The following is a 14,738-nucleotide window of genomic DNA, read 5'->3' on the forward strand; positions in this document are numbered from 1 at the left end:
TAGTAACAGAGATGATTGCTTTAGTATGCACCACTTATAATAGTAACAACTCTGCTGTGAAGTAAGGAAAGAGCTTGGTCTCCCACCAAGAGAACAAGTGCTGAAGTGCAATGTTTACACTCACACCAGTTTTGTGGCACCTCACCCCTCTTTTCCCACCACTACACCTTTTACACACACTACACCACTACACTTTTCGGTCACACACTCATCTCCCTTATGTTTATGAGGTTTGCATGTGGTAGTCTGAGGACAAATCAAGACCTGGTGTGCATTTCCCAAAAGCATCGTTATGGTCACAAGTTCCATTGAACTCTATTGGTAATGATGGAACTTGTGAACATAGACCATAGTTTTGGGAAATGCTAAACCGAACTCACGACAATTTGCAAATATTTGACAAGGTGGCTAATTCATACAAATTCGTATGACCTCACTTGTAAGAATTCATAAGATTAGTGAAAAATTGCATGCATTTTACGAGGTGGCAAATTCGAAGGATACTGTACGAAGGACCACACCTAACCCCGCCCCTAAACTGAACTGTCACAGAAATCATACTAAATCGTATGAGTAGGGTCATACAAGTTTGTAAAAATTAGCCTCGTAAAATACATACAAATTGGCCAAGAGATGAGTGTTGGAAACACACCCATTCAGCTGAATTTGTCTGCATTGAACAGTGAGTGCAAAAATTACACAACTCATAACGCAAGTGTTTTGCAGTGGAACTCCTCTTGAAAGTCTTTGTTCCTTATAGTTATAATGAAAGAACTTTGAACAGCACGATTACATGTGAACAAAAATAGAAACTTCTTTGTAAACTGCGGCAGTTGGAATAATGCACAACCTCTTATCACTGGAAACCAAACCGCAGTGGACTGCAAAAGCCTCCTGCAATCAAGGTGGTTGAAGTCCAAGGCCTCCACTCCCACAACAGGCCATAAAAATGGTACTGTTGCTATTTGAAGCCAACTGATTGATAGGCCGCTTGATGGGGCAAAGTGAAGGCTATCAGCTGATGAAGAGCTCTTTGTCAAAACCAATTCTATATCCCGCCCTTTCGCTTCCCTCTTCCACCTTCCTTTCTCCACACAGCTAGTGCTTCAAAGTTCCGTGTGCTGATTCTGGAACAGAGATCTTTATCACAAAGCCTGAAAGATTGTCTTTATGGCATGTATCTGTTTTAGTGGCTCAAGACTTTCCTTCCCCCAAATCCCAAGCTCGGCAAAGTGTCCAAGGAAAAAGGAGGTTTCCATCAACAGGGCCTAGATCCCTGAATGACATCACTACTCAGCTGGCTGCCGATGGGGTCCATGAGTCAAGAGGTCATAAAGAAACATCTGCTCCGTTCTGTACAGTGCTGTCCTGTCTGCAACAGTCTCAGCTATTAGTAGAGAAGAAGAGTAAGACTAAGAGGAATGTGAGAATGAAACTTAACAGATTTAAGAGCTGCATTTTCATATCCATTTGTAAATTGTTCTTCTACTTTGAATCAGGAAACACTTGTAACAAAATAAATGTTGTCAGAAATATTTTTGATTGAACAAATGAAGGCAATTAATAATAAAGCAAATACAAATAGACCTTCCATAGACATATACCATATTTATTCATATTTTGCCTGTAGGGATTGTGACAACTAAAACCTCTTCCACCAAAATCCTAACATACACTTTGAATATCAATTGTACAATTCAACAAGTATTGCTGCCAGCAGCCAATCAAGTTTCAGCAGCTAATACCTTAACATTTAACTTTAACAGAATTGGCCTCATAGTGGAGCTAAAAACAAATGTACCCTTAATAATTAAAATGTTAAAATACATCACATAAATGCATTATATTGCTTCAAAATATTTAGTGTATAAGAAACATTGACTACAAATTTTATACTTTTATACTGTTTTTGTGTCATTTTAGGAACTTGGCAGCATCTGGGCACTTCATACTTTCACTGGAAAGAGCACCTTGGACATTCTACATCTCTGTTTGTGTTCATACATGTAGTTTTGGAATGGCATGAGGGTGAGAAAATGACAACAAATAAATTTTTTGATTTCTTTAGGCGAATGAGTTTTGTTAACTATCCATTTTAGCACTGGTTTTACAAGCTTAGTGCTAACTATCAGTGCTTAATTTGTAAATTGCGAGGTCCCGGAACAAAGCGGGGTAACGGATCCAGCATGTGATTACAGGAGGGAGAGGTAACGGAACATTCGCGCAATCACATTGCTGGACCAGTTTAAGTGATTTTAAGAGCGTGCATCAGTTGCATTTAGGGTCTGTAAGGTCATGAAAATGCCATACGATTTTAAAACAACAATTTCCAGGCCTAAAAACGTTTTGAAAAAGTTGTGGAATTTTATTTTTCAAATCTCTGTGTAATAATTCAATAGTTCACGCTTACATATAATTAGCTGAGGTATGGAATGCGTATTTGGCGTGCTGTCCGGGGAAGGGCTCCGAGCTCGGGAATGGCCCGAACCTAGAGTACCCCCCCCTTCCCCGTCTATTTATAAAGTGAACTTGAAGTGAGGAGATGGGGTGGAGGAGGGATGCTGATAAACCGTCAGTGGATAGAGGTAAGTCAGCGATATTTATACTATGGGATTGATTACTTGATTATGGTCCACCTGTGTTGATTAGGCTAAGTATCTGACGCGCTCCTCCCGAATCTTATTAATAAAATTACATTTATATTTACTCAGGTCCTACATTTATGTGGTTTTAATAATTCTCGCAGCTTTCAAGTTTATAATGAGGTAAATCCCTGAATTTATTCAACATAGCTTGTAGGTTTGAATAATAAAATAAATCCACACAAACAAGATTCAATCAGTCATTCGAAAACATATAAACTCTTTCGGAGCGCGCTTCACATCAGCGCTGCAAGCTGCGAAGACTCACTCGCATTTCGATCGGGACAGCTGACAGAACTGTCACTTGACTTGACTAATCGGGTAATTGTTGCATTGTCACAAAAATTTATAATTTGCACACCTTTTAAGTATTTTAAGCCATTTGGTACTCGCGCGCTCCACATGCTATATTAGGCTATGTGCCCTCGCAGACACATCCAAAGCTTGCGTATAGAGATAGGTCACCCAAAAATGAAAATTATGTCATAATTTACTCACCCTCAAGTTCCAAACCTGTATGAGTTTACTTCTTCTGTTGAGCACAAAATAAAATATTTTAAGGGGAGTGTTGGTAACCAAACAGTTGATGGTAGCCATTGACTTGTTGTGGCTTGTTTTCATATTTTGCTAATGTAATGACATTTATAGATTTCAGTTATGCGCGGGTTGATCCGAAATGAGCGGTTACCTGCGGTTACGAGTCAAAAATATTTTTTATCGCGGTCGGTCGGGTCGTTTGAAATACTTTTGTAATTTATATAGTACTAGACACAATTAAGAAATACATAGGCCTACACTTTATTGGCTGAATAACTGGCGCGAATAGAGTGACCACCTGTCCCGCATTGTTGTACAGCAATTTTACCCTTTGTCCCGCCTCATTCAGATTGAGCTGTCCCGCTTTTTCATTCGACCCTGCCTAATAAATACGCGGATACGTCCATAGGCGTACTGTTAACTAGGTCCGATAGTTCAGAGGAGAGCAATAAAAGCGTTAGTCGATAGGCTGACTCGTACGTCAATCAAACTGTTGACTGGTGCACAAACGCTTTCTCAAGAATCTCAAATTGAAGAGCGCGCACGCGCTATACGGTCAGGTTAAGCAGCCATAGACAGTGTGGCCACGAAAAAGAGAAGATGCACTTTTAATAGCGAATGGACCGCCTACTCTTGGACATCTTCATCAGTTTGACAGCACACGTGCTGCAAATACTCGCAACACAACGAAATACAAAAACAAGCTGCAAATGCTAAATTTTTTTTGAGTATTGATTACCATTTGTATAACCACAGTTGTCCAGTTCATTTTCTCCTTACCCCAGGTGAAATGCTTCTGATGTTTTTTCTGGTTCAAGAGTTGCATGGTTCTAGGAATGTGACAGCTGTAGCCCTTTTCCTGAAAACATCTGAGTGTAGTGACTCTTGATGCGCTGACCCTAGCTTCAGTCCACTCCTTGTGATACTCTTCCAAGTTCTTGAATCGGCTTTTCCTGATAATCTTCTCAAGGCTGTGGTCATCCCTGTTACTTGTGCCTCTTTTCCTAACACACCTTTTCCTTTTAATCAACTGTCTATGAATATATTTTGATACAGCACTCTGTGAACAGCCAGCCCTTTCAGCAATGACCTTCTGTGGCTTAACCTCCTTGTGGACGGTGTTGATGATTGTCTTCTGGACAACTGTCAAGTCAGTAGTCTTTCCCATAATTGTGGTTGCATGTTCTGAACTAGCCCAGGAGGTACCCTGTATTTATACTCAAAATTAATCAAACCATTCAAGCTCAAAATAGAATATTAACATTTTTGAGATACAGAATTTTTTTTATTTTCTTAAGCTGTAAGTCGTAACCATCAGAATTTAAACAAAAAAATATTGAAATATTTCAGTTTGTGTGCAATGAATCTAGAATACAAGAAAGTTTGCTTTTTTGAATTAAGTTACAAGACCTTTTCTATGATACTCAAATTTTTTGATACTGTACTGTTGTCTATGACTGAGCTGGTGATTTTTCTGGACTGAATTTTTTTTACTGAGCAGCTTGGTCCCCCCCAGGTAAAAAAAATCCCATCTGCGCCCCTGATTAAATTAATATAAAGGGGCGACGCATTTACTACTTTTATCTTTTTCTTTTTTTGCGGTCCGAGTTGCGGGTGGATTAGTTGAAAACATTGGTCGGGTAGCGGGTTGTTTATACATTGACCCGCGCATCACTGATTGATTAAAGTGTGGCTTAAATGTCCAAATACTTGGGCCTCATTAAGTATATGTAGGTCTTTAGTATGCCTGTGTAGGTGTTTAAATAACGTGGAAGATTTTTCAGCATGCCATAGAGAAATTTGCATTGTCCAACATAGACCCTTTTTCTTCTCTTCCATCAATGGGCCTCATTCACAGTCACAGAGGTTTCTGTATCCTCCCTGTCACTTTTTTTATTTCTAAATAACATCCCTGAAACCTCTTGTATAACTGCATGTATAACTGATCTGAAGCCAGCGATTTGGCAGTAGGTCATGGCATGTTTTACATTTGTTTAATCAGAATTGAAATTATGAGTTGGTTCTCATACAAACTTTCACAGTATTATTTTGGAAGCATTACATGCACCACAAAGAGCTATTGATTACATTGATTTTATTACATTTAATATTGGCTTAGGCGCTCATGTTGGTCTTTAACCATAAAAAGTGTTTTTTTGCTTAACGACTATGGCATCAGATGTCTCATTGAGTATTGAATAAATGTATACTGACAACAGAGCTATTTCAGAAGGGAGAACAACAGACTGTTAAATATATGCTGTAAAATGTACAGCGGTGTCTCACAAGTGCCTCTATTATAAGATAAGCTATTTTGGCACATAGATACAGCCATTTCAAAAGAAAGAAAAGATATTTAAATATAGGTTGTCCATGACATCTGCTTAAGTACTCAGTAACTGGGCAAAATCTCTACCAAAATTAGACCCGGGAGACAAAACCAGATCGCCACAGATGGAGCAACCACAAGAATGAATAAGATGTGAATGCTTTGCTTAAGCTTTTACGCACATTATATTGACTCTATCATAGATCATGTGTGCAGGTAGAGGCTCATGATCTGTTATGCAACAGGAACCATATTGAAATAACACAGGGTTAAGATTTGGTGCAGTCAGGCTGTGACATGCATAATCCACCTCCATTTTCACGCTGAACTAGATTTTGAATATTTATTTTGGAGATTCCTCAACCGATAAATTTGACTCACCCCTATGTTTGTAAAAAAAAGAAGAAAAAAAAAGAAATTACAATTGTATTGTATTGTATGCACTTTTGATATTATTGGCTTCTTTATGATAACTTGCATGACAATTTTCAAATTTGTAAGTGGACAAAAGCATCCGTCTAAAAAACTGTAGATCATAAATATAATACATCAAGTCATGTCAAGTCAAGTAACCTTTATTTATATAGCGCTTTAAACAAAACCGATTGTGTTAAAGCAACTGAACAACATTCATTAGGAAAACAGTGTGTCAATAATGTAAAATGATAGTTAAAGGCAGTTCATCATTGAATTCAGTGATGTCATCATCTCAGTTCAGTTTAAATGGGGCAGCTGTGGCCTAATGGTTAGAGAGCCGAACTAGTTACCCGAAGGTCGCCAGTTCGAGTCTCGGTGCCAGCAGGCGTTGTAGGTGTGGGGGAGTGAATGAACAGCGCTCTCTTCCACCCTCAATACCAATGGCTGGTATTGACTAACTAACTTTTTGTTAGCTCAGTATTATGCATGTACAAAGAGTAATAGCAGATTAGATTGTATAAGTTATCAACATAGTTTTCATTAGCACTGTCAATGATGCACAAAAAGTTATATGATTTGATTATTCAGCATGTCAAACTTTATATCGAAACAGTAAAAATAAATGTGAAACCAAACTTTTACAAACAAACTTTTAAGTATGCTAAATTGTTTTGTATATACAGTATATATATATATATGTATACTGCAAAACAAATAAAAAAATAAGGGGCAAAAGTTGCAGCTCTATTGTAATCTACTGTAATCTGTACAGAAAACAAAGGGACAGATACAGACAGCTGGAGATCTCAGCAGCAGCAGGAGGAGAAATCAGGCCACCCTGAATCTTTTTAACAGCAGCTGCTGTCAGGACACCGCCATTTTCATTTGACTTAATGCCTGCTGTACTTGAACTTCAAATGCTTTAGATCTTAAAAACGGCAGCTTTTGTGTCAAATCGCTCAGGCCTGATGATGACCTGAGATTTGACATTTTTCGGAGGGAGGTGAGGTGGCCACTTAGCAATTGTTTTTGTTTGACGTCATGTGGAGTATCGGTGAGCCCACTCGTGTGCATACTTACGTAGAGATGCACACTAGCGCACGATTCCTGACTGAGGGGCCGGTTGTTCATAAGAGGGCTCTGTTCTACATTTCAGAGGCCAAGGTCACCAGACGTGCTCGCATAAGGAAGTTCTTCACTAATGAGCTCAATTATCAAGCTGAATGAGGGGCGAATATTCCTCCTCTGTTCACACATCCATGATGTCAGGATTTGGTCTTTTTCCTTTTAAGTATGTTTTCAATACCGTCTGCTATGAGCTCATTAGGCAGCAAGTGTTTTTCTCATTACTTGTGACTTCAAGTTCAGTCTTTGATGTGAACATCCAAGAACAAAGTGGCACTTATAATCATATATTCTGTGCTTGAGTTTGTATTTTAAGGAGAAAGCAAAAACATACATTTGGTATATGGTTAGGATTAGACTTTAAACATCATTAAATGTCATTATCTATCATTAGCTATTTTTCTTTCTTTCTAATCTTACAATTTAAAGGAATAGTTCACACAAAATGAAAGTATCTTCTCTGGATCCCCTTGCTTTACATTATTTTTTGACTCAGGACTTAAGTGCATCTTTATATGCAATTAATTAATTAATTATATTGTCTTTAATTTTTGCTAAAGTGTACTGCTGAATGCACTGTACAGCTATATATATATATATATATATATATATATATATATATATATACAATTATGCTTTTACTTTTGCAAGGAACTAAAAAAATTTTTTGAATAATGTTCATGCCGATCTTTTTCATATGAAATCACTTCTACCACCTCCCAAACTCCCAAAAGGACAAATAAATACATGAAAATAATATTAATAATAATAGATATAATCAAAATATGAAGTAACACTGTGTGTTACAAAGTTGCAGATATGAGAAAGCTAAGCAATTGCAAGTTGCACGATTTAAACTTACATTACAAAACATAAAGTCTCAATTATGTTTCTGCCAGCTTGAGTTCAATGGACGCTTTCATTATGTGCATTTGCAAATTAAGAAAGGCAACACGACAGAATTTACAGAGTGTCAGTAATTTCAGAATTAACTTGTTAAACAGTCCAAGAAAGACACCTCAGAAAGAGTAAAACGTTCCTTTACTGTATATATATTGGTTTTTCTCTGCTTCACAGGATAAACTGTGCCCCCCCCCCCCACTTATCTATAGTGCTCATCCTCCTCTGACCCTGTTCAATACTCTTATGACCCCCTGATCATTACTCTCTGCAAAAAGAAGACAAGAAAGTAAACCTCCAAAAAGAGACCAGCCTAAAACCATTAGTTTGAGTAATGAGAAAGAGAAACTCGACTCCAAATTACAAAACAACTATAATAACAAAAGAAAATCTTAAAATATATGGTCCGCTTTTGTGTTATGTGGTAAATTTTACCATTTGCAAGATTTGTACTTGCTTAGTTAAATGCTTAACGTCTTTATGACATATTACATACAATAAAACGCTAGTTAGCTTTTTATTGATTGCAACGCTACCTTTAGTAAGCACCTTTAAATGCCCACATTTACACTGCAGTGATGTCTATTCAGAGTAAGCATGATAGATTATATTACTCTTAGGAGGAATTACTCTAAAAATTAATATCAGAAGAACAAATGATTAAAGTAAAATACGGTCCACTGGCTGTGTGTAGCACCTACTGCTCTGCAGAAAAACAAAAAACTAAAGCAATTACAAAATCAAAGAGGGACATTCGAACATGCAACACTTAAATTATTGTCATGATGTTGTACTAGCATTATAAGTGAACATCAGGGGAAAAACAACTAAATAGAATTAATGAAAAAATGTACTAGGCCCCATTTAAAGAATGCTATGCGTGTGTAATAGTACATTGAAGATGTAATAAAATAAAGAGGACATGTAGAGCACTGAGCACAATGCAGTGTGGAGCTGTTTGATGTGAACACACAAACACTCTCGGAATGGAAAAGCTCTCTTTGTCTCTGTACTAATTTTTCTGTCAACAGTCAGGGAAGAGCGCAGTTAAAAGCAAATGAATTATATGGATTCACATCCACCAGTTGCATAATGGACAAATAAGAAGAACAAGGGATTTTGTTCATATGTTCCGTACTGGCAATGACTAGCAGCATTCAAAGACCGAAACTGAACGTGGGAGGGTTCATGAGTGTGTGCACTGGGACGAGAGACAGCAGAACAATAATACAAACTGTGTTCATCTGCTCCATCCACCCTAACCAGAAACGGCTGACAGAACATCAGCGTACACATGTACAGCCATCACACTAATAGTCATACTAGTCAAAAGTTTAAGCACGTATACTGATTATTTATGTATTTATTTATCATTATTACTATATTTTACAGTTTAGATATTAGAAAAGTCATCAGAATTATGAAGTGGCACTAATGGAATTATAAAGAAATTACGCAGTAACCAAAAAATATTCCCAAATGATCTAAACCGACTTCAGTTTTGAAATACCATGACATTTCTGGAGAGTCGCAACAGGTGACATTTGACATTTTACAACCTGAACTAACCTTATCTGATGTATTAAAAGACTTACTGACCTTGACTATAATTTGGTAGACAAAAGTTCTTCACACACTACACATACGGTAAATGTCAGGGAGTCAATAGCGACGTCATCAGCTCCTCCCACTCGTTCACAATCACCCGAATACTGATGCACTCTACCTGTCAACACCAATCAAGCCTGGTATAAAACCTCTGTCATTACTAGTAGTATTATTTACAGTGTACATACAGTATGCTATCAATAGTTGTAGATCTTCTTTGACCTCACACAACTTCTATTAATTCAAGCAAGTTTATTAACCACCTCTAAACATAAACACCCTCTCCAAACCGTCACCTTTCCCTAATGAAGACTTTATGTTTAAAGCTGACATGCTGTCTGGATAGTGTCTCTGTCCAAGGACCTTCAGTAAGGGCACGTCCTGTCCCGGAGCAGGGGGAGGTGAGGCAGGCAGGTTAAAGGTTAGCACCCCCTCTCTTGAGTTTAAAAAGGCTAGGACACTAGTTATAGACCTAGGTCACTAGCCTCGGACTTCTAGTGAGATGCCGAGCCTCAAGCAGACAGTGCTAATGGCTTCTACAGCTATAAAAGGCTGAAAGTGGAAACAATTAGCTGGTTAATTTAAGAGGCGACACATGCTACGGCAACAACATGTTAGGCAGCATCATGGTGGAGACATTATACACACACAGAAGCACAACTGGACTTAACAACCATGGGATGATTTCCTCATCAATCACCAGCACAGTTCACTTAGCATTTGACCTATATGAGCAAACAAGGCCTCTGTGTGAGCTCACTACATACCTGAGCGGCTGGCTACGGCCAATTCGGGTCCTTACTAGAGTGACAGGCCCATTCACATCAAAAGAGTGATGGTACAAGGAAGGAGCATTGTGTTTTGTAAATATCACTTTTTTAAATATTTTTTATTTATTTTCAAATGCAATTTTCATCAGAATATCAACCAATGTTCCTGTCCCTATTCATTAAAAACTGCATTTAAGGGGGTTATATTAATGAGGTTATATTTTTACGTATAATTTTATACCTCTTTGTTATATTTATGTGTATTTTGCTTTTCTTTAAATTCAAATATGATGCTGTCTGTGTGATTTATAAATTTTTTATATGCTCAGAATATGCAATGTTTTGTCATTCTTCCTGTTACATATGGCCAGATTTACAGACTGCTTGTGCCAGCACAAACTTACTGAAATATAGTTTTTCATCAAAAAGTGAGGGAACGCATAGTTTCTCAGGCAAATGCAATACCTTTGCAAGACAGTGCAAAAGTTTTGTGAGCAAAGGCAAAGCATTATTTATTTATTGTGATATTTTTATGGACCTCTGTCTATATCTCTGCTAAAGAAAGAACATGTTGTATTTGTTTTAACATTACAGTGTTCAGTGATACAACATTTTTTACTGTAAATAGCGTAACTTTTTTGCATATTTTTAATAGTTTTTGAATAGTTCCTGTTATATGATAAATGTATAGAAAATGTTATATATATATATATATACATATATAAAAAATTTTGTGCTACTGTTACTTGACATGATTTTATATGTTAAGAAAATTTTTTATTCAGGTTAGATATTTGTTCTTGTTGCTGGGACCGATTTGTTTTATCTGCATCTTGTTGCGATGGGAAGAGTGAAGTCAAGCACTTCTAAATTCGTTATCTCAGAAACAGATAAATCCCAGTTAGTGAGAAGAGCAGCACATAGCATGTGTCACGGCAGGGATCCAATGAGGCACGGAGATAGAACCAATTGCGAGTAAGTCTTTTATTAAGGGCAATCCAAAAGGGTAAACAGTCCAGGCAGAGGTCGATACCAAACAAAACCAAACCAAACCAAACCAAACCAAACCAAACATAAACAAACAAGGACACAAGGCAAGAGCACGACAAGATTACGGACATGAATTAAACAACGACTCCGTGACACATACTAAGACAGACCGGGTTATATACACAAAAGGATAATGGGGAAACAGGAGACAGGTGGGGAACAATCAATTAACTAAACAAGGAGGAAGGTGACCAAATAAGGAGACAGGAAGTGATAATATGATAAACACCGTGGGAACTGAGGACACCTAGTGGAACCCCAGGGAACACAACCCAGACACTGTGACAGCATGCTTATGTAACAAAAAGTCAATAGCAGCCACTCTGGCCTGAACATGTCATAAACCATCCTGCTGGGTTCTGATTTTCATAATCGAGTGTCCCCAAAACATCTAACATGGGAGATCTTACATTAGTTACTGGAAGAACACCATTAAGAAATAATAGAATGTATTTTTAACTGTTATGATTAAGCCAGGCCATTTTGTTTCTATGAATTGTATGATTTACTCATTCAAACCTGGGAGATCCCATTGAAACCACAAGAGTAACCCTTTCATCAGTTTAGCATGTCATTTTGTGAATGAACCAGCATGTGACAGCACTTCAGGTGAAAGGGGCATGATAAAGAATAGATTTGTGGCTGGTCAATGTTTAGCTTGCAGTATTTAGAATACACCAACACATGATCAGTGGTTTGGTTTGTGCAACGAAAGCAGTCCTGTTGCCTGATTATCTGATCTGATTCACAAACAGAGGAGAATGTCTCGAGGGCTTCGGGAACTTTGCAGGGCTGAGGTGATCAGTCATCACGTGGGAAATCAAAGAGCAGCCTAGAGACTGTCAAACAATGGAGGAAAACTAACAAAACTGAGAGAGGGAAAGAGAGAACAGAATGAAGCAAGGAGAAGTAAAATCAGTAGGCCACTGAATAATATTAACTTTATAAACCTTGTGTCTTGACTGAGCCAGTCTGAAATCAAGTTTTGTATAGGCAAACATAATTTTTTTTTCAGAAGAAATACAAATAAAATGGATAATTTATCATTTATATCCTTATAGTACAGAGTTATATTAAACAAGTCCCCTTGTAGAGAGATTTAATTTAGGTTTCCTTTGGCCTCCGCATTGATTATTTGATTATATGCAAATTAAACTTGACATTCCCTCCAGCCATGTTTATAAAAGACAATGCAGCCTCATGTGAGACACAAACACATCGTGCTTGCATGTGCGAGTCTCTGTGCCAAAGGATGAAGGGTTTTTATGGCCTCTTCTATATGGCAGAAAGTCAACAGCTCCTGCCAATGAAACTATGGAGCAATTTATCAGGGGTTATCAAACAATCATATCAACATCACAAGTCTGGCTTAGTATCAAAACCATCTTAAACGTGATGTCTGTCACAGTTAGGGACATTTTGTTGTGTTTTTCATTACCCATGTGCTCTGTGTGACCTACTTCCCCCTCATGTTTGATTGTGTCATTATGTTCATGTGTCTTTATCCTCATTTATGTTCACCATATCAGTTGCAGTAATAATAATAATAAAAGGTAATAATTACAGTGCCCTGCATCTCACATTTTTGCATATCACTGCTTTATATTTCCATAGTTTTTCTATGTAAACATGCATTGGACATACGTTTTAGACAGTCTTTAAGCCTATTTTCTCTTAGCATGAGCGTGCTAACTGTGGTATCTTCTTACGACCACAAGACCATCTGAGCACTACTATCTTGCACTGTAAAAGTACAGATTATGGTTTGAGAGTAACTGTTGTTTATTCCTGAGTGGAATGCTAGTTATGCTAAGCTAGGCACAGACTGCATTCACTGAAACTGTTGTCTGTGCAGTTGGCTTTTCTGAGAGACAAAACAAAGCCTCTTAATGATGGGTTATTGTGAGACGTTTGTAGATAAAATTATGATCAGAATGTTATCTGGTTGGACCAGGAAAGGTCTGAAAGTTCCCTCTTAGCATCTTATTTCCATGTGGCCCAGTGACCTGCTCTTCCAAAGTCTTTCAGCTCAAATAATTCTGTTACGCATAACATTTAAAATCAAACCAACATCAAAAACCAAAAATACTAACTGTAAAAATAATACTCAACCTACTCATTTTAATTGTAAAATAGTAATAATAAAATTAAATTAATAAAATTAACATAAGCTACAACCATTGGCATTGAGGTTTTAACAAACCAATACTTCATTTTTAATTTTCTCATAATATTGCAAATTATCCAAATACTCATGTTAAAGGAATAGTTCACCCAAAAATGATAATTTAAAGTTTATCTGCTTACCCCCAGGTCATCCAAGATGTAGGTGATTTTGTTTCGTCAGTAAAACACAAACTGAGATTTTTAACTCAAACCATTGCTGTGTGTAATTCCTATAATGCAAGTTGATGATAATCACGGCTAAAACATACAATCAAACTAAAAAAAGAAACATACACAAACAAAACCAAATTAAACCTTGCGGCTCGTGACAATACATTGTCACATATACACATAAAGATTGGTCTTTGCAAGAAACTGAACAGTAATTATATTGTTATTTACCTCTCGCAACGTCCAAGCTGTTAGAAGCTTTTTCGTATTCTCCTGAACGCGTTCTCAGCAGCAGCTGCGGGAGTTGTCTTCTTCTTCTTCTTGCTTTATGGATATACATACTGTTCAGTTTCTTGCAAAGACCAATCTACTGAAGAAACAAAGTAACTTACATCTTGGATGCTCTGGGGGTGAGCATATAAACATAAAATTATCATTTTGGGGTGAACTATCCCTTTTAATGCACATTTTAGAAGCTGTCTATTTTTTTTATGTTCTGTCCACAGCTAGTCACCAGCTTGTTACAGTATTTAGTCACTTTGTAAAGGCTGGGAAGAATTCCAGTTGGTGCAGAATCTTGCTAGACTAGCGTAGACAAGACTAGCCATGTTAGACAAAACAAGTCTAACGATTTACTTTAGTTTACTTTAGTTTAGTTATTTGGCATTTACTGTTATTTGATCAGGTAGCATGAGAGTTACTACTCTGATAATATCTTGTGAGGAAGTGCAATCAGTGTTTTTGATTTTAGGGAGCTAACGTGCTAATCATAAAATGTTCTTTCTCTGATCAACACTTTGTGAATCCACTCTTTTAAGATTTTCATATCCAAAGTTGATTTCAAATTATTTCTAACTGTCTTTTTGCAACAAACTTGCAGTTACTGGATACAGTGTATGCTACCAAAGCTATCACTGAGGTATTGCAGTTTAAGGTCAACATAAAAAGCAAAACTGACCCCATATGTACTTCAATATGCTCCTGGTCATAAGTGATTAATTGCTGCTGTAGGTGATTAAATGT

This window comes from Carassius carassius, chromosome 41, assembly GCF_963082965.1.
Source record: "Carassius carassius chromosome 41, fCarCar2.1, whole genome shotgun sequence".
In the NCBI taxonomy this organism is placed as follows: Eukaryota; Metazoa; Chordata; class Actinopteri; order Cypriniformes; family Cyprinidae; genus Carassius; species Carassius carassius.